The following is a 20,772-nucleotide window of genomic DNA, read 5'->3' as shown; positions in this document are numbered from 1 at the left end:
TACTTTTTATTTTGCAGCCTGTATTTCACGCTCTGTTTTGCACTTCTGTTTTATGTCACGTCGCTTTCGGCAATCGGGTATTAGGCGCTGGAAAGTCACCTCTGTAAAGTCTGCACTGCTGCGAATGAATGAGCGCAGTCTGGGTTTTGGGCACAATGACCCAATACGTCGTCCACAAGGACGTGTGGCTCACCGATGTACGTTTTGAGCAATTTCGGACGAAAATGGACTTGGAACAGAGCCAAATGTTTGATCAGGCCATACGGAAAATTCTTGTTGGGTGGAGTAGTTATTTCTTAGTTTTGCTGTTGACTGTTAGAGAAAATCCCCATTATTGTTGATTGCTATGTGAAATAACAGATCTGCCAGTGTTATTTTGGCACGTATAAAGGGTCTGTCTTCAGCAGCCGCTGTGGCTTACGGCCACACCACCCTGAGCGCGCCCGATCTCGTCTGATCTCGGAAGCTAAGCAGGGTCGGGCCTGGTTAGTACTTGGATGGGAGACCGCCTGGGAATACCAGGTGCCGTAAGCTTTCCTCCTATCTTACACAGCAGAATGCCGCTTCCTCTGTAGTTGAGACAGGGCACCAAAACTATTTATTTGCAGCAGCCATTCACGGCTCTTTTGCTTTCACTTTCGCAATCGGTATCAAGGCGCTGGAAAGTCACCTCTGTAAAGTCTGCACTGCTGCCGAATGAATGAGCGCAGTCTGGGTTTTGGGCACAATGACCCAATACGTCGTCCACAAGGACGTGTGGCTCACCGATGTACGTTTTGAGCAATTTCGGACGAAAATGGACTTGGAACAGAGCCAAATGTTTGATCAGGCCATACGGAAAATTCTTGTTGGTGGAGTAGTTATTTCTTAGTTTTGCTGTTGACTGTTAGAGAAAATCCCCATTATTGTTGATTGCTATGTGAAATAACAGATCTGCCAGTGTTATTTTGGCACGTATAAAGGGTCTGTCTTCAGCAGCCGCTGTGGCTTACGGCCACACCCACCCTGAGCGCGCCCGATCTCGTCTGATCTCGGAAGCTAAGCAGGGTCGGGCCTGGTTAGTACTTGGATGGGAGACCGCCTGGGAATACCAGGTGCCGTAAGCTTTTGTCGCCTATCTTACAGCAGCAGAATGCCGCTTCCTCTGTAGTTGAGACAGGGCACGCCAAAACTACTTTTATTTTGCAGCCTGTATTTCACGCTCTGTTTTGCACTTCTGTTTTATGTCACGTCGCTTTCGGCAATCGGTATTAGGCGCTGGAAAGTCACCTCTGTAAAGTCTGCACTGCTGCCGAATGAATGAGCGCAGTCTGGGTTTTGGGCACAATGACCCAATACGTCGTCCACAAGGACGTGTGGCTCACCGATGTACGTTTTGAGCAATTTCGGACGAAAATGGACTTGGAACAGAGCCAAATGTTTGATCAGGCCATACGGAAAATTCTTGTTGGGTGGAGTAGTTATTTCTTAGTTTTGCTGTTGACTGTTAGAGAAAATCCCCATTATTGTTGATTGCTATGTGAAATAACAGATCTGCCAGTGTTATTTTGGCACGTATAAAGGGTCTGTCTTCAGCAGCCGCTGTGGCTTACGGCCACACCACCCTGAGCGCGCCCGATCTCGTCTGATCTCGGAAGCTAAGCAGGGTCGGGCCTGGTTAGTACTTGGATGGGAGACCGCCTGGGAATACCAGGTGCCGTAAGCTTTTTGTCCCCATCTTTTCCTGCTATCTTACAGCAGCAGAATGCCGCTTCCTCTGTAGTTGAGACAGGGCACGCCAAAACTACTTTTATTTTGCAGCCTGTATTTCACGCTCTGTTTTGCACTTCTGTTTTATGTCACGTCGCTTTCGGCAATCGGGTATTAGGCGCTGGAAAGTCACCTCTGTAAAGTCTGCACTGCTGCCGAATGAATGAGCGCAGTCTGGGTTTTGGGCACAATGACCCAATACGTCGTCCACAAGGACGTGTGGCTCACCGATGTACGTTTTGAGCAATTTCGGACGAAAATGGACTTGGAACAGAGCCAAATGTTTGATCAGGCCATACGGAAAATTCTTGTTGGGTGGAGTAGTTATTTCTTAGTTTTGCTGTTGACTGTTAGAGAAAATCCCCATTATTGTTGATTGCTATGTGAAATAACAGATCTGCCAGTGTTATTTTGGCACGTATAAAGGTCTGTCTTCAGCAGCCGCTGTGGCTTACGGCCACACCACCCTGAGCGCGCCCGATCTCGTCTGATCTCGGAAGCTAAGCAGGGTCGGGCCTGGTTAGTACTTGGATGGGAGACCGCCTGGGAATACCAGGTGCCGTAAGCTTTTTGTCCCTATCTTACAGCAGCAGAATGCCGCTTCCTCTGTAGTTGAGACAGGGCACGCCAAAACTACTTTTATTTTGCAGCCTGTATTTCACGCTCTGTTTGCACTTCTGTTTTATGTCACGTCGCTTTCGGCAATCGGTATTAGGCGCTGGAAAGTCACCTCTGTAAAGTCTGCACTGCTGCCGAATGAATGAGCGCAGTCTGGGTTTTGGGCACAATGACCCAATACGTCGTCCACAAGGACGTGTGGCTCACCGATGTACGTTTTGAGCAATTTCGGACGAAAATGGACTTGGAACAGAGCCAAATGTTTGATCAGGCCATACGGAAAATTCTTGTTGGGTGGAGTAGTTATTTCTTAGTTTTGCTGTTGACTGTTAGAGAAAATCCCCATTATTGTTGATTGCTATGTGAAATAACAGATCTGCCAGTGTTATTTTGGCACGTATAAAGGGTCTGTCTTCAGCAGCCGCTGTGGCTTACGGCCACACCACCCTGAGCGCGCCGATCTCGTCTGATCTCGGAAGCTAAGCAGGGTCGGCCTGGTTAGTACTTGGATGGGAGACCGCCTGGGAATACCAGGTGCCGTAAGCTTTTTTTCCCTATCTTACAGCAGCAGAATGCCGCTTCCTCTGTAGTTGAGACAGGGCACGCCAAAACTACTTTTATTTTGCAGCCTGTATTTCACGCTCTGTTTTGCACTTCTGTTTTATGTCACGTCGCTTTCGGCAATCGGTATTAGGCGCTGGAAAGTCACCTCTGTAAAGTCTGCACTGCTGCCGAATGAATGAGCGCAGTCTGGGTTTTGGGCACAATGACCCAACGTCGTCCACAAGGACGTGTGGCTCACCGATGTACGTTTTGAGCAATTTCGGACGAAAATGGACTTGGAACAGAGCCAAATGTTTGATCAGGCCACGGAAAATTCTTGTTGGGTGGAGTAGTTATTTCTTAGTTTGCTGTTGACTGTTAGAGAAAATCCCCATTATTGTTGATTGCTATGTGAAATAACAGATCTGCCAGTGTTATTTGGCACGTATAAAGGGTCTGTCTTCAGCAGCCGCTGTGGCTTACGGCCACACCACCCTGAGCGCGCCGATCTCGTCTGATCTCGGAAGCTAAGCAGGGTCGGGCCTGGTTAGTACTTGGATGGGAGACCGCCTGGGAATACCAGGTGCCGTAAGCTTTTGTCCCCATCTTTTCCTGCCTATCTTACAGCAGCAGAATGCCGCTTCCTCTGTAGTTGAGACAGGGCACGCCAAACTACTTTTATTTGCAGCCTGTATTTCACGCTCTGTTTTGCACTCTTTTTATGTCACGTCGCTTTCGGCAATCGGGTATTAGGCGCTGGAAAGTCACCTCTGTAAAGTCTGCACTGCTGCCGAATGAATGAGCGCAGTCTGGGTTTTGGGCACAATGACCCAATACGTCGTCCACAAGGACGTGTGGCTCACCGATGTACGTTTTGAGCAATTTCGGACGAAAATGGACTTGGAACAGAGCCAAATGTTTGATCAGGCCATACGGAAAATTCTTGTTGGGTGGAGTAGTTATTTCTTAGTTTGCTGTTGACTGTTAGAGAAAATCCCCATTATTGTTGATTGCTATGTGAAATAACAGATCTGCCAGTGTTATTTTGGCACGTATAAAGGGTCTGTCTTCAGCAGCCGCTGTGGCTTACGGCCACACCACCCTGAGCGCGCCCGATCTCGTCTGATCTCGGAAGCTAAGCAGGGTCGGGCCTGGTTAGTACTTGGATGGGAGACCGCCTGGGAATACCAGGTGCCGTAAGCTTTTGTCCCTATCTTACAGCAGCAGAATGCCGCTTCCTCTGTAGTTGAGACAGGGCACGCCAAAACTACTTTTATTTTGCAGCCTGTATTTCACGCTCTGTTTTGCACTTCTGTTTTATGTCACGTCGCTTTCGGCAATCGGGTATTAGGCGCTGGAAAGTCACCTCTGTAAAGTCTGCACTGCTGCCGAATGAATGAGCGCAGTCTGGGTTTTGGGCACAATGACCCAATACGTCGTCCACAAGGACGTGTGGCTCACCGATGTACGTTTTGAGCAATTTCGGACGAAAATGGACTTGGAACAGAGCCAAATGTTTGATCAGGCCATACGGAAAATTCTTGTTGGGTGGAGTAGTTATTTCTTAGTTTTGCTGTTGACTGTTAGAGAAAATCCCCATTATTGTTGATTGCTATGTGAAATAACAGATCTGCCAGTGTTATTTTGGCACGTATAAAGGGTCTGTCTTCAGCAGCCGCTGTGGCTTACGGCCACCCACCTGAGCGCGCCCGATCTCGTCTGATCTCGGAAGCTAAGCAGGGTCGGGCCTGGTTAGTACTTGGATGGGAGACCGCCTGGGAATACCAGGTGCCGTAAGCTTTTTGTCCCATCTTACAGCAGCAGAATGCCGCTTCCTCTGTAGTTGAGACAGGGCACGCCAAAACTACTTTTATTTTGCAGCCTGTATTTCACGCTCTGTTTTGCACTTCTGTTTTATGTCACGTCGCTTTCGGCAATCGGGTATTAGGCGCTGGAAAGTCACCTCTGTAAAGTCTGCACTGCTGCCGAATGAATGAGCGCAGTCTGGGTTTTGGGCACAATGACCCAATACGTCGTCCAAGGACGTGTGGCTCACCGATGTACGTTTTGAGCAATTTCGGACGAAAATGGACTTGGAACAGAGCCAAATGTTTGATCAGGCCATACGGAAAATTCTTGTTGGGTGGAGTAGTTATTTCTTAGTTTTGCTGTTGACTGTTAGAGAAAATCCCCATTATTGTTGATTGCTATGTGAAATAACAGATCTGCCAGTGTTATTTTGGCACGTATAAAGGGTCTGTCTTCAGCAGCCGCTGTGGCTTACGGCCACACCACCCTGAGCGCGCCCGATCTCGTCTGATCTCGGAAGCTAAGCAGGGTCGGGCCTGGTTAGTACTTGGATGGGAGACCGCCTGGGAATACCAGGTGCCGTAAGCTTTTTGTCCCTATCTTACAGCAGCAGAATGCCGCTTCCTCTGTAGTTGAGACAGGGCACGCCAAAACTACTTTTATTTTGCAGCCTGTATTTCACGCTCTGTTTTGCACTTCTGTTTTATGTCACGTCGCTTTCGGCAATCGGGTATTAGGCGCTGGAAAGTCACCTCTGTAAAGTCTGCACTGCTGCCGAATGAATGAGCGCAGTCTGGGTTTTGGGCACAATGACCCAATACGTCGTCCACAAGGACGTGTGGCTCACCGATGTACGTTTTGAGCAATTTCGGACGAAAATGGACTTGGAACAGAGCCAAATGTTTGATCAGGCCATACGGAAAATTCTTGTTGGGTGGAGTAGTTATTTCTTAGTTTTGCTGTTGACTGTTAGAGAAAATCCCCATTATTGTTGATTGCTATGTGAAATAACAGATCTGCCAGTGTTATTTTGGCACGTATAAAGGGTCTGTCTTCAGCAGCCGCTGTGGCTTACGCCACACCACCCTGAGCGCGCGATCTCGTCTGATCTCGGAAGCTAAGCAGGGTCGGGCCTGGTTAGTACTTGGATGGGAGACCGCCTGGGAATACCAGGTGCCGTAAGCTTTTCCTGCCTATCTTACAGCAGCAGAATGCCGCTTCCTCTGTAGTTGAGACAGGGCACGCCAAAACTACTTTTATTTTGCAGCCTGTATTTCACGCTCTGTTTTGCACTTCTGTTTTATGTCACGTCGCTTTCGGCAATCGGTATCAGGCGCTGGAAAGTCACCTCTGTAAAGTCTGCACTGCTGCCGAATGAATGAGCGCAGTCTGGGTTTTGGGCACAATGACCCAATACGTCGTCCACAAGGACGTGTGGCTCACCGATGTACGTTTTGAGCAATTTCGGACGAAAATGGACTTGGAACAGAGCCAAATGTTTGATCAGGCCATACGGAAAATTCTTGTTGGGTGGAGTAGTTATTTCTTAGTTTTGCTGTTGACTGTTAGAGAAAATCCCCATTATTGTTGATTGCTATGTGAAATAACAGATCTGCCAGTGTTATTTTGGCACGTATAAAGGGTCTGTCTTCAGCAGCCGCTGTGGCTTACGGCCACACCACCCTGAGCGCGCCCGATCTCGTCTGATCTCGGAAGCTAAGCAGGGTCGGCCTGGTTAGTACTTGGATGGGAGACCGCCTGGGAATACCAGGTGCCGTAAGCTTTTTGTCCCCATCTTTTCTGCCTATCTTACAGCAGCAGAATGCCGCTTCCTCTGTAGTTGAGACAGGGCACGCCAAAACTACTTTTATTTTGCAGCCTGTATTTCACGCTCTGTTTTGCACTTCTGTTTTATGTCACGTCGCTTTCGGCAATCGGGTATTAGGCGCTGGAAAGTCACCTCTGTAAAGTCTGCACTGCTGCCGAATGAATGAGCGCAGTCTGGGTTTTGGGCACAATGACCCAATACGTCGTCCACAAGGACGTGTGGCTCACCGATGTACGTTTTGAGCAATTTCGGACGAAAATGGACTTGGAACAGAGCCAAATGTTTGATCAGGCCATACGGAAAATTCTTGTTGGGTGGAGTAGTTATTTCTTAGTTTTGCTGTTGACTGTTAGAGAAAATCCCCATTATTGTTGATTGCTATGTGAAATAACAGATCTGCCAGTGTTATTTTGGCACGTATAAAGGGTCTGTCTTCAGCAGCCGCTGTGGCTTACGGCCACACCACCCTGAGCGCGCCCGATCTCGTCTGATCTCGGAAGCTAAGCAGGGTCGGGCCTGGTTAGTACTTGGATGGGAGACCGCCTGGGAATACCAGGTGCCGTAAGCTTTTTGTCCCTCTTTTCCTGCCTATCTTACAGCAGCAGAATGCCGCTTCCTCTGTAGTTGAGACAGGGCACGCCAAAACTACTTTTATTTTGCAGCCTGTATTTCACGCTCTGTTTTGCACTTCTGTTTTATGTCACGTCGCTTTCGGCAATCGGGTATTAGGCGCTGGAAAGTCACCTCTGTAAAGTCTGCACTGCTGCCGAATGAATGAGCGCAGTCTGGGTTTTGGGCACAATGACCCAATACGTCGTCCACAAGGACGTGTGGCTCACCGATGTACGTTTTGAGCAATTTCGGACGAAAATGGACTTGGAACAGAGCCAAATGTTTGATCAGGCCATACGGAAAATTCTTGTTGGGTGGAGTAGTTATTTCTTAGTTTTGCTGTTGACTGTTAGAGAAAATCCCCATTATTGTTGATTGCTATGTGAAATAACAGATCTGCCAGTGTTATTTTGGCACGTATAAAGGGTCTGTCTTCAGCAGCCGCTGTGGCTTACGGCCACACCACCCTGAGCGCGCCGATCTCGTCTGATCTCGGAAGCTAAGCAGGGTCGGGCCTGGTTAGTACTTGGATGGGAGACCGCCTGGGAATACCAGGTGCCGTAAGCTTTTTGTCCCCTATCTTACAGCAGCAGAATGCCGCTTCCTCTGTAGTTGAGACAGGGCACGCCAAAACTACTTTTATTTTGCAGCCTGTATTTCACGCTCTGTTTTGCACTTCTGTTTTATGTCACGTCGCTTTCGGCAATCGGGTATTAGGCGCTGGAAAGTCACCTCTGTAAAGTCTGCACTGCTGCCGAATGAATGAGCGCAGTCTGGGTTTTGGGCACAATGACCCAATACGTCGTCCACAAGGACGTGTGGCTCACCGATGTACGTTTTGAGCAATTTCGGACGAAAATGGACTTGGAACAGAGCCAAATGTTTGATCAGGCCATACGGAAAATTCTTGTTGGGTGGAGTAGTTATTTCTTAGTTTTGCTGTTGACTGTTAGAGAAAATCCCCATTATTGTTGATTGCTATGTGAAATAACAGATCTGCCAGTGTTATTTTGGCACGTATAAAGGGTCTGTCTTCAGCAGCCGCTGTGGCTTACGGCCACACCACCCTGAGCGCGATCTCGTCTGATCTCGGAAGCTAAGCAGGGTCGGGCCTGGTTAGTACTTGGATGGGAGACCGCCTGGGAATACCAGGTGCCGTAAGCTTTTTGTCCCTATCTTACAGCAGCAGAATGCCGCTTCCTCTGTAGTTGAGACAGGGCACGCCAAAACTACTTTTATTTTGCAGCCTGTATTTCACGCTCTGTTTTGCACTTCTGTTTTATGTCACGTCGCTTTCGGCAATCGGGTATTAGGCGCTGAAAGTCACCTCTGTAAAGTCTGCACTGCTGCCGAATGAATGAGCGCAGTCTGGGTTTTGGGCACAATGACCCAATACGTCGTCCACAAGGACGTGTGGCTCACCGATGTACGTTTTGAGCAATTTCGGACGAAATGGACTTGGAACAGAGCCAAATGTTTGATCAGGCCATACGGAAAATTCTTGTTGGGTGGAGTAGTTATTTCTTAGTTTTGCTGTTGACTGTTAGAGAAAATCCCCATTATTGTTTGATTGCTATGTGAAATAACAGATCTGCCAGTGTTATTTTGGCACGTATAAAGGGTCTGTCTTCAGCAGCCGCTGTGGCTTACGGCCACACCACCCTGAGCGCCGATCTCGTCTGATCTCGGAAGCTAAGCAGGGTCGGGCCTGGTTAGTACTTGGATGGGAGACCGCCTGGGAATACCAGGTGCCGTAAGCTTTTTGCCTATCTTACAGCAGCAGAATGCCGCTTCCTCTGTAGTTGAGACAGGGCACGCCAAAACTACTTTTATTTTGCAGCCTGTATTTCACGCTCTGTTTTGCACTTCTGTTTTATGTCACGTCGCTTTCGGCAATCGGTATTAGGCGCTGGAAAGTCACCTCTGTAAAGTCTGCACTGCTGCCGAATGAATGAGCGCAGTCTGGGTTTTGGGCACAATGACCCAATACGTCGTCCACAAGGACGTGTGGCTCACCGATGTACGTTTTGAGCAATTTCGGACGAAAATGGACTTGGAACAGAGCCAAATGTTTGATCAGGCCATACGGAAAATTCTTGTTGGGTGGAGTAGTTATTTCTTAGTTTTGCTGTTGACTGTTAGAGAAAATCCCCATTATTGTTGATTGCTATGTGAAATAACAGATCTGCCAGTGTTATTTTGGCACGTATAAAGGGTCTGTCTTCAGCAGCCGCTGTGGCTTACGGCCACACCACCCTGAGCGCGCCCGATCTCGTCTGATCTCGGAAGCTAAGCAGGGTCGGGCCTGGTTAGTACTTGGATGGGAGACCGCCTGGGAATACCAGGTGCCGTAAGCTTTTTGTCCCATCTTTGCCTATCTTACAGCAGCAGAATGCCGCTTCCTCTGTAGTTGAGACAGGGCACGCCAAAACTACTTTATTTTGCAGCCTGTATTTCACGCTCTGTTTTGCACTTCTGTTTTATGTCACGTCGCTTTCGGCAATCGGTATTAGGCGCTGGAAAGTCACCTCTGTAAAGTCTGCACTGCTGCCGAATGAATGAGCGCAGTCTGGGTTTTGGGCACAATGACCCAATACGTCGTCCACAAGGACGTGTGGCTCACCGATGTACGTTTTGAGCAATTTCGGACGAAAATGGACTTGGAACAGAGCCAAATGTTTGATCAGGCCATACGGAAAATTCTTGTTGGGTGGAGTAGTTATTTTCTTAGTTTTGCTGTTGACTGTTAGAGAAAATCCCCATTATTGTTGATTGCTATGTGAAAATAACAGATCTGCCAGTGTTATTTTGGCACGTATAAAGGGTCTGTCTTCAGCAGCCGCTGTGGCTTACGGCCACACCACCCTGAGCGCGCCCGATCTCGTCTGATCTCGGAAGCTAAGCAGGGTCGGGCCTGGTTAGTACTTGGATGGGAGACCGCCTGGGAATACCAGGTGCCGTAAGCTTTTTGTCCCCATCTTTTCCTGCCTATCTTACAGCAGCAGAATGCCGCTTCCTCTGTAGTTGAGACAGGGCACGCCAAAACTACTTTTATTTGCAGCCTGTATTTCACGCTCTGTTTTGCACTTCTGTTTTATGTCACGTCGCTTTCGGCAATCGGGTATTAGGCGCTGGAAAGTCACCTCTGTAAAGTCTGCACTGCTGCCGAATGAATGAGCGCAGTCTGGGTTTTGGGCACAATGACCCAATACGTCGTCCACAAGGACGTGTGGCTCACCGATGTACGTTTTGAGCAATTTCGGACGAAAATGGACTTGGAACAGAGCCAAATGTTTGATCAGGCCATACGGAAAATTCTTGTTGGGTGGAGTAGTTATTTCTTAGTTTTGCTGTTGACTGTTAGAGAAAATCCCCATTATTGTTGATTGCTATGTGAAATAACAGATCTGCCAGTGTTATTTTGGCACGTATAAAGGGTCTGTCTTCAGCAGCCGCTGTGGCTTACGGCCACACCACCCTGAGCGCGCCCGATCTCGTCTGATCTCGGAAGCTAAGCAGGGTCGGGCCTGGTTAGTACTTGGATGGGAGACCGCCTGGGAATACCAGGTGCCGTAAGCTTTTTGTCCCCATCTTTTCCTGCCTATCTTACAGCAGCAGAATGCCGCTTCCTCTGTAGTTGAGACAGGGCACGCCCAAACTACTTTTATTTTGCAGCCTGTATTTCACGCTCTGTTTTGCACTTCTGTTTTATGTCACGTCGCTTTCGGCAATCGGGTATTAGGCGCTGGAAAGTCACCTCTGTAAAGTCTGCACTGCTGCCGAATGAATGAGCGCAGTCTGGGTTTTGGGCACAATGACCCAATACGTCGTCCACAAGGACGTGTGGCTCACCGATGTACGTTTTGAGCAATTTCGGACGAAAATGGACTTGGAACAGAGCCAAATGTTTGATCAGGCCATACGGAAAATTCTTGTTGGGTGGAGTAGTTATTTCTTAGTTTTGCTGTTGACTGTTAGAGAAAATCCCCATTATTGTTGATTGCTATGTGAAATAACAGATCTGCCAGTGTTATTTTGGCACGTATAAAGGGTCTGTCTTCAGCAGCCGCTGTGGCTTACGGCCACACCACCCTGAGCGCGCCCGATCTCGTCTGATCTCGGAAGCTAAGCAGGGTCGGGCCTGGTTAGTACTTGGATGGGAGACCGCCTGGGAATACCAGGTGCCGTAAGCTTTTTGTCCCCATCTTTTCCTGCCTATCTTACAGCAGCAGAATGCCGCTTCCTCTGTAGTTGAGACAGGGCACGCCAAAACTACTTTTATTTTGCAGCCTGTATTTCACGCTCTGTTTTGCACTTCTGTTTTATGTCACGTCGCTTTCGGCAATCGGGTATTAGGCGCTGGAAAGTCACCTCTGTAAAGTCTGCACTGCTGCCGAATGAATGAGCGCAGTCTGGGTTTTGGGCACAATGACCCAATACGTCGTCCACAAGGACGTGTGGCTCACCGATGTACGTTTTGAGCAATTTCGGACGAAAATGGACTTGGAACAGAGCCAAATGTTTGATCAGGCCATACGGAAAATTCTTGTTGGGTGGAGTAGTTATTTCTTAGTTTTGCTGTTGACTGTTAGAGAAAATCCCCATTATTGTTGATTGCTATGTGAAATAACAGATCTGCCAGTGTTATTTTGGCACGTATAAAGGGTCTGTCTTCAGCAGCCGCTGTGGCTTACGGCCACACCACCCTGAGCGCGCCCGATCTCGTCTGATCTCGGAAGCTAAGCAGGGTCGGGCCTGGTTAGTACTTGGATGGGAGACCGCCTGGGAATACCAGGTGCCGTAAGCTTTTTGTCCCCATCTTTTCCTGCCTATCTTACAGCAGCAGAATGCCGCTTCCTCTGTAGTTGAGACAGGGCACGCCAAAACTACTTTTATTTTGCAGCCTGTATTTCACGCTCTGTTTTGCACTTCTGTTTTATGTCACGTCGCTTTCGGCAATCGGGTATTAGGCGCTGGAAAGTCACCTCTGTAAAGTCTGCACTGCTGCCGAATGAATGAGCGCAGTCTGGGTTTTGGGCACAATGACCCAATACGTCGTCCACAAGGACGTGTGGCTCACCGATGTACGTTTTGAGCAATTTCGGACGAAAATGGACTTGGAACAGAGCCAAATGTTTGATCAGGCCATACGGAAAATTCTTGTTGGGTGGAGTAGTTATTTCTTAGTTTTGCTGTTGACTGTTAGAGAAAATCCCCATTATTGTTGATTGCTATGTGAAATAACAGATCTGCCAGTGTTATTTTGGCACGTATAAAGGGTCTGTCTTCAGCAGCCGCTGTGGCTTACGGCCACACCACCCTGAGCGCGCCCGATCTCGTCTGATCTCGGAAGCTAAGCAGGGTCGGGCCTGGTTAGTACTTGGATGGGAGACCGCCTGGGAATACCAGGTGCCGTAAGCTTTTTGTCCCCATCTTTTCCTGCCTATCTTACAGCAGCAGAATGCCGCTTCCTCTGTAGTTGAGACAGGGCACGCCAAAACTACTTTTATTTTGCAGCCTGTATTTCACGCTCTGTTTTGCACTTCTGTTTTATGTCACGTCGCTTTCGGCAATCGGGTATTAGGCGCTGGAAAGTCACCTCTGTAAAGTCTGCACTGCTGCCGAATGAATGAGCGCAGTCTGGGTTTTGGGCACAATGACCCAATACGTCGTCCACAAGGACGTGTGGCTCACCGATGTACGTTTTGAGCAATTTCGGACGAAAATGGACTTGGAACAGAGCCAAATGTTTGATCAGGCCATACGGAAAATTCTTGTTGGGTGGAGTAGTTATTTCTTAGTTTTGCTGTTGACTGTTAGAGAAAATCCCCATTATTGTTGATTGCTATGTGAAATAACAGATCTGCCAGTGTTATTTTGGCACGTATAAAGGGTCTGTCTTCAGCAGCCGCTGTGGCTTACGGCCACACCACCCTGAGCGCGCCCGATCTCGTCTGATCTCGGAAGCTAAGCAGGGTCGGGCCTGGTTAGTACTTGGATGGGAGACCGCCTGGGAATACCAGGTGCCGTAAGCTTTTTGTCCCCATCTTTTCCTGCCTATCTTACAGCAGCAGAATGCCGCTTCCTCTGTAGTTGAGACAGGGCACGCCAAAACTACTTTTATTTTGCAGCCTGTATTTCACGCTCTGTTTTGCACTTCTGTTTTATGTCACGTCGCTTTCGGCAATCGGGTATTAGGCGCTGGAAAGTCACCTCTGTAAAGTCTGCACTGCTGCCGAATGAATGAGCGCAGTCTGGGTTTTGGGCACAATGACCCAATACGTCGTCCACAAGGACGTGTGGCTCACCGATGTACGTTTTGAGCAATTTCGGACGAAAATGGACTTGGAACAGAGCCAAATGTTTGATCAGGCCATACGGAAAATTCTTGTTGGGTGGAGTAGTTATTTCTTAGTTTTGCTGTTGACTGTTAGAGAAAATCCCCATTATTGTTGATTGCTATGTGAAATAACAGATCTGCCAGTGTTATTTTGGCACGTATAAAGGGTCTGTCTTCAGCAGCCGCTGTGGCTTACGGCCACACCACCCTGAGCGCGCCCGATCTCGTCTGATCTCGGAAGCTAAGCAGGGTCGGGCCTGGTTAGTACTTGGATGGGAGACCGCCTGGGAATACCAGGTGCCGTAAGCTTTTTGTCCCCATCTTTTCCTGCCTATCTTACAGCAGCAGAATGCCGCTTCCTCTGTAGTTGAGACAGGGCACGCCAAAACTACTTTTATTTTGCAGCCTGTATTTCACGCTCTGTTTTGCACTTCTGTTTTATGTCACGTCGCTTTCGGCAATCGGGTATTAGGCGCTGGAAAGTCACCTCTGTAAAGTCTGCACTGCTGCCGAATGAATGAGCGCAGTCTGGGTTTTGGGCACAATGACCCAATACGTCGTCCACAAGGACGTGTGGCTCACCGATGTACGTTTTGAGCAATTTCGGACGAAAATGGACTTGGAACAGAGCCAAATGTTTGATCAGGCCATACGGAAAATTCTTGTTGGGTGGAGTAGTTATTTCTTAGTTTTGCTGTTGACTGTTAGAGAAAATCCCCATTATTGTTGATTGCTATGTGAAATAACAGATCTGCCAGTGTTATTTTGGCACGTATAAAGGGTCTGTCTTCAGCAGCCGCTGTGGCTTACGGCCACACCACCCTGAGCGCGCCCGATCTCGTCTGATCTCGGAAGCTAAGCAGGGTCGGGCCTGGTTAGTACTTGGATGGGAGACCGCCTGGGAATACCAGGTGCCGTAAGCTTTTTGTCCCCATCTTTTCCTGCCTATCTTACAGCAGCAGAATGCCGCTTCCTCTGTAGTTGAGACAGGGCACGCCCAAACTACTTTTATTTTGCAGCCTGTATTTCACGCTCTGTTTTGCACTTCTGTTTTATGTCACGTCGCTTTCGGCAATCGGGTATTAGGCGCTGGAAAGTCACCTCTGTAAAGTCTGCACTGCTGCCGAATGAATGAGCGCAGTCTGGGTTTTGGGCACAATGACCCAATACGTCGTCCACAAGGACGTGTGGCTCACCGATGTACGTTTTGAGCAATTTCGGACGAAAATGGACTTGGAACAGAGCCAAATGTTTGATCAGGCCATACGGAAAATTCTTGTTGGGTGGAGTAGTTATTTCTTAGTTTTGCTGTTGACTGTTAGAGAAAATCCCCATTATTGTTGATTGCTATGTGAAATAACAGATCTGCCAGTGTTATTTTGGCACGTATAAAGGGTCTGTCTTCAGCAGCCGCTGTGGCTTACGGCCACACCACCCTGAGCGCGCCCGATCTCGTCTGATCTCGGAAGCTAAGCAGGGTCGGGCCTGGTTAGTACTTGGATGGGAGACCGCCTGGGAATACCAGGTGCCGTAAGCTTTTTGTCCCCATCTTTTCCTGCCTATCTTACAGCAGCAGAATGCCGCTTCCTCTGTAGTTGAGACAGGGCACGCCAAAACTACTTTTATTTTGCAGCCTGTATTTCACGCTCTGTTTTGCACTTCTGTTTTATGTCACGTCGCTTTCGGCAATCGGGTATTAGGCGCTGGAAAGTCACCTCTGTAAAGTCTGCACTGCTGCCGAATGAATGAGCGCAGTCTGGGTTTTGGGCACAATGACCCAATACGTCGTCCACAAGGACGTGTGGCTCACCGATGTACGTTTTGAGCAATTTCGGACGAAAATGGACTTGGAACAGAGCCAAATGTTTGATCAGGCCATACGGAAAATTCTTGTTGGGTGGAGTAGTTATTTCTTAGTTTTGCTGTTGACTGTTAGAGAAAATCCCCATTATTGTTGATTGCTATGTGAAATAACAGATCTGCCAGTGTTATTTTGGCACGTATAAAGGGTCTGTCTTCAGCAGCCGCTGTGGCTTACGGCCACACCACCCTGAGCGCGCCCGATCTCGTCTGATCTCGGAAGCTAAGCAGGGTCGGGCCTGGTTAGTACTTGGATGGGAGACCGCCTGGGAATACCAGGTGCCGTAAGCTTTTTGTCCCCATCTTTTCCTGCCTATCTTACAGCAGCAGAATGCCGCTTCCTCTGTAGTTGAGACAGGGCACGCCCCAAACTACTTTTATTTTGCAGCCTGTATTTCACGCTCTGTTTTGCACTTCTGTTTTATGTCACGTCGCTTTCGGCAATCGGGTATTAGGCGCTGGAAAGTCACCTCTGTAAAGTCTGCACTGCTGCCGAATGAATGAGCGCAGTCTGGGTTTTGGGCACAATGACCCAATACGTCGTCCACAAGGACGTGTGGCTCACCGATGTACGTTTTGAGCAATTTCGGACGAAAATGGACTTGGAACAGAGCCAAATGTTTGATCAGGCCATACGGAAAATTCTTGTTGGGTGGAGTAGTTATTTCTTAGTTTTGCTGTTGACTGTTAGAGAAAATCCCCATTATTGTTGATTGCTATGTGAAATAACAGATCTGCCAGTGTTATTTTGGCACGTATAAAGGGTCTGTCTTCAGCAGCCGCTGTGGCTTACGGCCACACCACCCTGAGCGCGCCCGATCTCGTCTGATCTCGGAAGCTAAGCAGGGTCGGGCCTGGTTAGTACTTGGATGGGAGACCGCCTGGGAATACCAGGTGCCGTAAGCTTTTTGTCCCCATCTTTCCTGCCTATCTTACAGCAGCAGAATGCCGCTTCCTCTGTAGTTGAGACAGGGCACGCCAAACTACTTTTATTTTGCAGCCTGTATTTCACGCTCTGTTTTGCACTTCTGTTTATGTCACGTCTTTCGGCAATCGGGTATTAGGCGCTGGAAAGTCACCTCTGTAAAGTCTGCACTGCTGCCGAATGAATGAGCGCAGTCTGGGTTTTGGGCACAATGACCCAATACGTCGTCCACAAGGACGTGTGGCTCACCGATGTACGTTTTGAGCAATTTCGGACGAAAATGGACTTGGAACAGAGCCAAATGTTTGATCAGGCCATACGGAAAATTCTTGTTGGGTGGAGTAGTTATTTCTTAGTTTTGCTGTTGACTGTTAGAGAAAATCCCCATTATTGTTGATTGCTATGTGAAATAACAGATCTGCCAGTGTTATTTTGGCACGTATAAAGGGTCTGTCTTCAGCAGCCGCTGTGGCTTACGGCCACACCACCCTGAGCGCGCCCGATCTCGTCTGATCTCGGAAGCTAAGCAGGGTCGGGCCTGGTTAGTACTTGGATGGGAGACCGCCTGGGAATACCAGGTGCCGTAAGCTTTTTGTCCCCATCTTTTCCTGCCTATCTTACAGCAGCAGAATGCCGCTTCCTCTGTAGTTGAGACAGGGCACGCCCAAACTACTTTTATTTTGCAGCCTGTATTTCACGCTCTGTTTTGCACTTCTGTTTTATGTCACGTCGCTTTCGGCAATCGGGTATTAGGCGCTGGAAAGTCACCTCTGTAAAGTCTGCACTGCTGCCGAATGAATGAGCGCAGTCTGGGTTTTGGGCACAATGACCCAATACGTCGTCCACAAGGACGTGTGGCTCACCGATGTACGTTTTGAGCAATTTCGGACGAAAATGGACTTGGAACAGAGCCAAATGTTTGATCAGGCCATACGGAAAATTCTTGTTGGGTGGAGTAGTTATTTCTTAGTTTTGCTGTTGACTGTTAGAGAAAATCCCCATTATTGTTGATTGCTATGTGAAATAACAGATCTGCCAGTGTTATTTTGGCACGTATAAAGGTCTGTCTTCAGCAGCCGCTGTGGCTTACGGCCACCCACCCTGAGCGCGCCCGATCTCGTCTGATCTCGGAAGCTAAGCAGGGTCGGGCCTGGTTAGTACTTGGATGGGAGACCGCCTGGGAATACCAGGTGCCGTAAGCTTTTTGTCCCCATCTTTTCCTGCCTATCTTACAGCAGCAGAATGCCGCTTCCTCTGTAGTTGAGACAGGGCACGCCCAAACTACTTTTATTTTGCAGCCTGTATTTCACGCTCTGTTTTGCACTTCTGTTTTATGTCACGTCGCTTTCGGCAATCGGGTATTAGGCGCTGGAAAGTCACCTCTGTAAAGTCTGCACTGCTGCCGAATGAATGAGCGCAGTCTGGGTTTTGGGCACAATGACCCAATACGTCGTCCACAAGGACGTGTGGCTCACCGATGTACGTTTTGAGCAATTTCGGACGAAAATGGACTTGGAACAGAGCCAAATGTTTGATCAGGCCATACGGAAAATTCTTGTTGGGTGGAGTAGTTATTTCTTAGTTTTGCTGTTGACTGTTAGAGAAAATCCCCATTATTGTTGATTGCTATGTGAAATAACAGATCTGCCAGTGTTATTTTGGCACGTATAAAGGGTCTGTCTTCAGCAGCCGCTGTGGCTTACGGCCACACCACCCTGAGCGCGCCCGATCTCGTCTGATCTCGGAAGCTAAGCAGGGTCGGGCCTGGTTAGTACTTGGATGGGAGACCGCCTGGGAATACCAGGTGCCGTAAGCTTTTTGTCCCCATCTTTTCCTGCCTATCTTACAGCAGCAGAATGCCGCTTCCTCTGTAGTTGAGACAGGGCACGCCCAAACTACTTTTATTTTGCAGCCTGTATTTCACGCTCTGTTTTGCACTTCTGTTTTATGTCACGTCTTTCGGCAATCGGGTATTAGGCGCTGGAAAGTCACCTCTGTAAAGTCTGCACTGCTGCCGAATGAATGAGCGCAGTCTGGGTTTTGGGCACAATGACCCAATACGTCGTCCACAAGGACGTGTGGCTCACCGATGTACGTTTTGAGCAATTTCGGACGAAAATGGACTTGGAACAGAGCCAAATGTTTGATCAGGCCATACGGAAAATTCTTGTTGGGTGGAGTAGTTATTTCTTAGTTTTGCTGTTGACTGTTAGAGAAAATCCCCATTATTGTTGATTGCTATGTGAAATAACAGATCTGCCAGTGTTATTTTGGCACGTATAAAGGGTCTGTCTTCAGCAGCCGCTGTGGCTTACGGCCACACCACCCTGAGCGCGCCCGATCTCGTCTGATCTCGGAAGCTAAGCAGGGTCGGGCCTGGTTAGTACTTGGATGGGAGACCGCCTGGGAATACCAGGTGCCGTAAGCTTTTTGTCCCCATCTTTTCCTGCCTATCTTACAGCAGCAGAATGCCGCTTCCTCTGTAGTTGAGACAGGGCACGCCAAACTACTTTTATTTTGCAGCCTGTATTTCACGCTCTGTTTTGCACTTCTGTTTTATGTCACGTCGCTTTCGGCAATCGGGTATTAGGCGCTGGAAAGTCACCTCTGTAAAGTCTGCACTGCTGCCGAATGAATGAGCGCAGTCTGGGTTTTGGGCACAATGACCCAATACGTCGTCCACAAGGACGTGTGGCTCACCGATGTACGTTTTGAGCAATTTCGGACGAAAATGGACTTGGAACAGAGCCAAATGTTTGATCAGGCCATACGGAAAATTCTTGTTGGGTGGAGTAGTTATTTCTTAGTTTTGCTGTTGACTGTTAGAGAAAATCCCCATTATTGTTGATTGCTATGTGAAATAACAGATCTGCCAGTGTTATTTTGGCACGTATAAAGGGTCTGTCTTCAGCAGCCGCTGTGGCTTACGGCCACACCACCCTGAGCGCGCCGATCTCGTCTGATCTCGGAAGCTAAGCAGGGTCGGGCCTGGTTAGTACTTGGATGGGAGACCGCCTGGGAATACCAGGTGCCGTAAGCTTTTTGTCCCCATCTTTTCCTGCCTATCTTACAGCAGCAGAATGCCGCTTCCTCTGTAGTTGAGACAGGGCACGCCAAACTACTTTTATTTTGCAGCCTGTATTTCACGCTCTGTTTTGCACTTCTGTTTTATGTCACGTCGCTTTCGGCAATCGGGTATTAGGCGCTGGAAAGTCACCTCTGTAAAGTCTGCACTGCTGCCGAATGAATGAGCGCAGTCTGGGTTTTGGGCACAATGACCCAATACGTCGTCCACAAGGACGTGTGGCTCACCGATGTACGTTTTGAGCAATTTCGGACGAAAATGGACTTGGAACAGAGCCAAATGTTTGATCAGGCCATACGGAAAATTCTTGTTGGGTGGAGTAGTTATTTCTTAGTTTTGCTGTTGACTGTTAGAGAAAATCCCCATTATTGTTGATTGCTATGTGAAATAACAGATCTGCCAGTGTTATTTTGGCACGTATAAAGGGTCTGTCTTCAGCAGCCCGCTGTGGCTTACGGCCACACCACCCTGAGCGCGCCCGATCTCGTCTGATCTCGGAAGCTAAGCAGGGTCGGGCCTGGTTAGTACTTGGATGGGAGACCGCCTGGGAATACCAGGTGCCGTAAGCTTTTTGTCCCCATCTTTTCCTGCCTATCTTACAGCAGCAGAATGCCGCTTCCTCTGTAGTTGAGACAGGGCACGCCCAAACTACTTTTATTTTGCAGCCTGTATTTCACGCTCTGTTTTGCACTTCTGTTTTATGTCACGTCGCTTTCGGCAATCGGGTATTAGGCGCTGGAAAGTCACCTCTGTAAAGTCTGCACTGCTGCCGAATGAATGAGCGCAGTCTGGGTTTTGGGCACAATGACCCAATACGTCGTCCACAAGGACGTGTGGCTCACCGATGTACGTTTTGAGCAATTTCGGACGAAAATGGACTTGGAACAGAGCCAAATGTTTGATCAGGCCATACGGAAAATTCTTGTTGGGTGGAGTAGTTATTTCTTAGTTTTGCTGTTGACTGTTAGAGAAAATCCCCATTATTGTTGATTGCTATGTGAAATAACAGATCTGCCAGTGTTATTTTGGCACGTATAAAGGGTCTGTCTTCAGCAGCAGCCGCTGTGGCTTACGGCCACACCACCCTGAGCGCGCCCGATCTCGTCTGATCTCGGAAGCTAAGCAGGGTCGGGCCTGGTTAGTACTTGGATGGGAGACCGCCTGGGAATACCAGGTGCCGTAAGCTTTTTGTCCCCATCTTTTCCTGCCTATCTTACAGCAGCAGAATGCCGCTTCCTCTGTAGTTGAGACAGGGCACGCCCAAACTACTTTTATTTTGCAGCCTGTATTTCACGCTCTGTTTTGCACTTCTGTTTTATGTCACGTCGCTTTCGGCAATCGGGTATTAGGCGCTGGAAAGTCACCTCTGTAAAGTCTGCACTGCTGCCGAATGAATGAGCGCA

General features: G+C 48.5%; 33 non-coding genes and 1 pseudogene across 33 annotated transcripts; all 34 read left to right on the top strand.

Annotated features, from left to right (window-relative positions):
* The first annotated feature begins 415 nt into the window (after nt 1-415).
* Nucleotides 416-534, top strand: LOC127141149 (5S ribosomal RNA). The gene has a single exon (XR_007811679.1). It is a non-coding gene; the product is annotated as a 5S ribosomal RNA (ribosomal RNA).
* A 452-nt stretch (nt 535-986) lies between these two features.
* Nucleotides 987-1,106, top strand: LOC127141150 (5S ribosomal RNA). The gene has a single exon (XR_007811680.1). It is a non-coding gene; the product is annotated as a 5S ribosomal RNA (ribosomal RNA).
* A 480-nt stretch (nt 1,107-1,586) lies between these two features.
* Nucleotides 1,587-1,705, top strand: LOC127141148 (5S ribosomal RNA). The gene has a single exon (XR_007811678.1). It is a non-coding gene; the product is annotated as a 5S ribosomal RNA (ribosomal RNA).
* A 493-nt stretch (nt 1,706-2,198) lies between these two features.
* Nucleotides 2,199-2,317, top strand: LOC127141147 (5S ribosomal RNA). The gene has a single exon (XR_007811677.1). It is a non-coding gene; the product is annotated as a 5S ribosomal RNA (ribosomal RNA).
* A 479-nt stretch (nt 2,318-2,796) lies between these two features.
* On the top strand, nt 2,797-2,913 carry LOC127141159 (5S ribosomal RNA). The gene has a single exon (XR_007811689.1). It is a non-coding gene; the product is annotated as a 5S ribosomal RNA (ribosomal RNA).
* Nucleotides 2,914-3,387: 474 nt separating this feature from the next.
* Nucleotides 3,388-3,505, top strand: LOC127141154 (5S ribosomal RNA). The gene has a single exon (XR_007811684.1). It is a non-coding gene; the product is annotated as a 5S ribosomal RNA (ribosomal RNA).
* Nucleotides 3,506-3,994: 489 nt separating this feature from the next.
* Nucleotides 3,995-4,113, top strand: LOC127141146 (5S ribosomal RNA). The gene has a single exon (XR_007811676.1). It is a non-coding gene; the product is annotated as a 5S ribosomal RNA (ribosomal RNA).
* A 480-nt stretch (nt 4,114-4,593) lies between these two features.
* Nucleotides 4,594-4,710, top strand: LOC127141157 (5S ribosomal RNA). Its single transcript, XR_007811687.1, has one exon. It is a non-coding gene; the product is annotated as a 5S ribosomal RNA (ribosomal RNA).
* Nucleotides 4,711-5,188: 478 nt separating this feature from the next.
* LOC127141145 (5S ribosomal RNA) lies at nt 5,189-5,307 on the top strand. The gene has a single exon (XR_007811675.1). It is a non-coding gene; the product is annotated as a 5S ribosomal RNA (ribosomal RNA).
* Nucleotides 5,308-5,788: 481 nt separating this feature from the next.
* On the top strand, nt 5,789-5,904 carry LOC127141161 (uncharacterized; annotated as a pseudogene).
* A 480-nt stretch (nt 5,905-6,384) lies between these two features.
* Nucleotides 6,385-6,502, top strand: LOC127141156 (5S ribosomal RNA). The gene has a single exon (XR_007811686.1). It is a non-coding gene; the product is annotated as a 5S ribosomal RNA (ribosomal RNA).
* Nucleotides 6,503-6,996: 494 nt separating this feature from the next.
* LOC127141144 (5S ribosomal RNA) lies at nt 6,997-7,115 on the top strand. The gene has a single exon (XR_007811674.1). It is a non-coding gene; the product is annotated as a 5S ribosomal RNA (ribosomal RNA).
* A 493-nt stretch (nt 7,116-7,608) lies between these two features.
* LOC127141153 (5S ribosomal RNA) lies at nt 7,609-7,726 on the top strand. Its single transcript, XR_007811683.1, has one exon. It is a non-coding gene; the product is annotated as a 5S ribosomal RNA (ribosomal RNA).
* Nucleotides 7,727-8,208: 482 nt separating this feature from the next.
* Nucleotides 8,209-8,323, top strand: LOC127141160 (5S ribosomal RNA). Its single transcript, XR_007811690.1, has one exon. It is a non-coding gene; the product is annotated as a 5S ribosomal RNA (ribosomal RNA).
* Nucleotides 8,324-8,803: 480 nt separating this feature from the next.
* On the top strand, nt 8,804-8,919 carry LOC127141158 (5S ribosomal RNA). The gene has a single exon (XR_007811688.1). It is a non-coding gene; the product is annotated as a 5S ribosomal RNA (ribosomal RNA).
* A 478-nt stretch (nt 8,920-9,397) lies between these two features.
* LOC127141143 (5S ribosomal RNA) lies at nt 9,398-9,516 on the top strand. The gene has a single exon (XR_007811673.1). It is a non-coding gene; the product is annotated as a 5S ribosomal RNA (ribosomal RNA).
* A 490-nt stretch (nt 9,517-10,006) lies between these two features.
* Nucleotides 10,007-10,125, top strand: LOC127141142 (5S ribosomal RNA). The gene has a single exon (XR_007811672.1). It is a non-coding gene; the product is annotated as a 5S ribosomal RNA (ribosomal RNA).
* Nucleotides 10,126-10,619: 494 nt separating this feature from the next.
* Nucleotides 10,620-10,738, top strand: LOC127141140 (5S ribosomal RNA). Its single transcript, XR_007811670.1, has one exon. It is a non-coding gene; the product is annotated as a 5S ribosomal RNA (ribosomal RNA).
* Nucleotides 10,739-11,233: 495 nt separating this feature from the next.
* Nucleotides 11,234-11,352, top strand: LOC127141139 (5S ribosomal RNA). Its single transcript, XR_007811669.1, has one exon. It is a non-coding gene; the product is annotated as a 5S ribosomal RNA (ribosomal RNA).
* Nucleotides 11,353-11,847: 495 nt separating this feature from the next.
* Nucleotides 11,848-11,966, top strand: LOC127141138 (5S ribosomal RNA). Its single transcript, XR_007811668.1, has one exon. It is a non-coding gene; the product is annotated as a 5S ribosomal RNA (ribosomal RNA).
* Nucleotides 11,967-12,461: 495 nt separating this feature from the next.
* On the top strand, nt 12,462-12,580 carry LOC127141137 (5S ribosomal RNA). Its single transcript, XR_007811667.1, has one exon. It is a non-coding gene; the product is annotated as a 5S ribosomal RNA (ribosomal RNA).
* A 495-nt stretch (nt 12,581-13,075) lies between these two features.
* Nucleotides 13,076-13,194, top strand: LOC127141136 (5S ribosomal RNA). Its single transcript, XR_007811666.1, has one exon. It is a non-coding gene; the product is annotated as a 5S ribosomal RNA (ribosomal RNA).
* Nucleotides 13,195-13,689: 495 nt separating this feature from the next.
* On the top strand, nt 13,690-13,808 carry LOC127141135 (5S ribosomal RNA). The gene has a single exon (XR_007811665.1). It is a non-coding gene; the product is annotated as a 5S ribosomal RNA (ribosomal RNA).
* A 495-nt stretch (nt 13,809-14,303) lies between these two features.
* Nucleotides 14,304-14,422, top strand: LOC127141134 (5S ribosomal RNA). The gene has a single exon (XR_007811664.1). It is a non-coding gene; the product is annotated as a 5S ribosomal RNA (ribosomal RNA).
* Nucleotides 14,423-14,917: 495 nt separating this feature from the next.
* Nucleotides 14,918-15,036, top strand: LOC127141133 (5S ribosomal RNA). Its single transcript, XR_007811663.1, has one exon. It is a non-coding gene; the product is annotated as a 5S ribosomal RNA (ribosomal RNA).
* Nucleotides 15,037-15,531: 495 nt separating this feature from the next.
* Nucleotides 15,532-15,650, top strand: LOC127141132 (5S ribosomal RNA). Its single transcript, XR_007811662.1, has one exon. It is a non-coding gene; the product is annotated as a 5S ribosomal RNA (ribosomal RNA).
* A 496-nt stretch (nt 15,651-16,146) lies between these two features.
* On the top strand, nt 16,147-16,265 carry LOC127141131 (5S ribosomal RNA). Its single transcript, XR_007811661.1, has one exon. It is a non-coding gene; the product is annotated as a 5S ribosomal RNA (ribosomal RNA).
* A 490-nt stretch (nt 16,266-16,755) lies between these two features.
* On the top strand, nt 16,756-16,874 carry LOC127141163 (5S ribosomal RNA). Its single transcript, XR_007811692.1, has one exon. It is a non-coding gene; the product is annotated as a 5S ribosomal RNA (ribosomal RNA).
* A 494-nt stretch (nt 16,875-17,368) lies between these two features.
* On the top strand, nt 17,369-17,486 carry LOC127141155 (5S ribosomal RNA). The gene has a single exon (XR_007811685.1). It is a non-coding gene; the product is annotated as a 5S ribosomal RNA (ribosomal RNA).
* A 495-nt stretch (nt 17,487-17,981) lies between these two features.
* Nucleotides 17,982-18,100, top strand: LOC127141162 (5S ribosomal RNA). Its single transcript, XR_007811691.1, has one exon. It is a non-coding gene; the product is annotated as a 5S ribosomal RNA (ribosomal RNA).
* Nucleotides 18,101-18,593: 493 nt separating this feature from the next.
* On the top strand, nt 18,594-18,712 carry LOC127141152 (5S ribosomal RNA). Its single transcript, XR_007811682.1, has one exon. It is a non-coding gene; the product is annotated as a 5S ribosomal RNA (ribosomal RNA).
* A 494-nt stretch (nt 18,713-19,206) lies between these two features.
* On the top strand, nt 19,207-19,324 carry LOC127141151 (5S ribosomal RNA). Its single transcript, XR_007811681.1, has one exon. It is a non-coding gene; the product is annotated as a 5S ribosomal RNA (ribosomal RNA).
* A 495-nt stretch (nt 19,325-19,819) lies between these two features.
* Nucleotides 19,820-19,938, top strand: LOC127141141 (5S ribosomal RNA). Its single transcript, XR_007811671.1, has one exon. It is a non-coding gene; the product is annotated as a 5S ribosomal RNA (ribosomal RNA).
* Nucleotides 19,939-20,436: 498 nt separating this feature from the next.
* Nucleotides 20,437-20,555, top strand: LOC127141130 (5S ribosomal RNA). The gene has a single exon (XR_007811660.1). It is a non-coding gene; the product is annotated as a 5S ribosomal RNA (ribosomal RNA).
* Nucleotides 20,556-20,772: the final 217 nt, after the last annotated feature.

Source organism: Lates calcarifer, unplaced genomic scaffold (assembly GCF_001640805.2).
Source record: "Lates calcarifer isolate ASB-BC8 unplaced genomic scaffold, TLL_Latcal_v3 _unitig_5624_quiver_3136, whole genome shotgun sequence".
NCBI lineage: Eukaryota > Metazoa > Chordata > Actinopteri > Centropomidae > Lates > Lates calcarifer.
The sequence above is the reverse complement of the archived record's forward strand: the minus strand, read 5'-3'. Positions and strand labels throughout refer to the sequence as shown.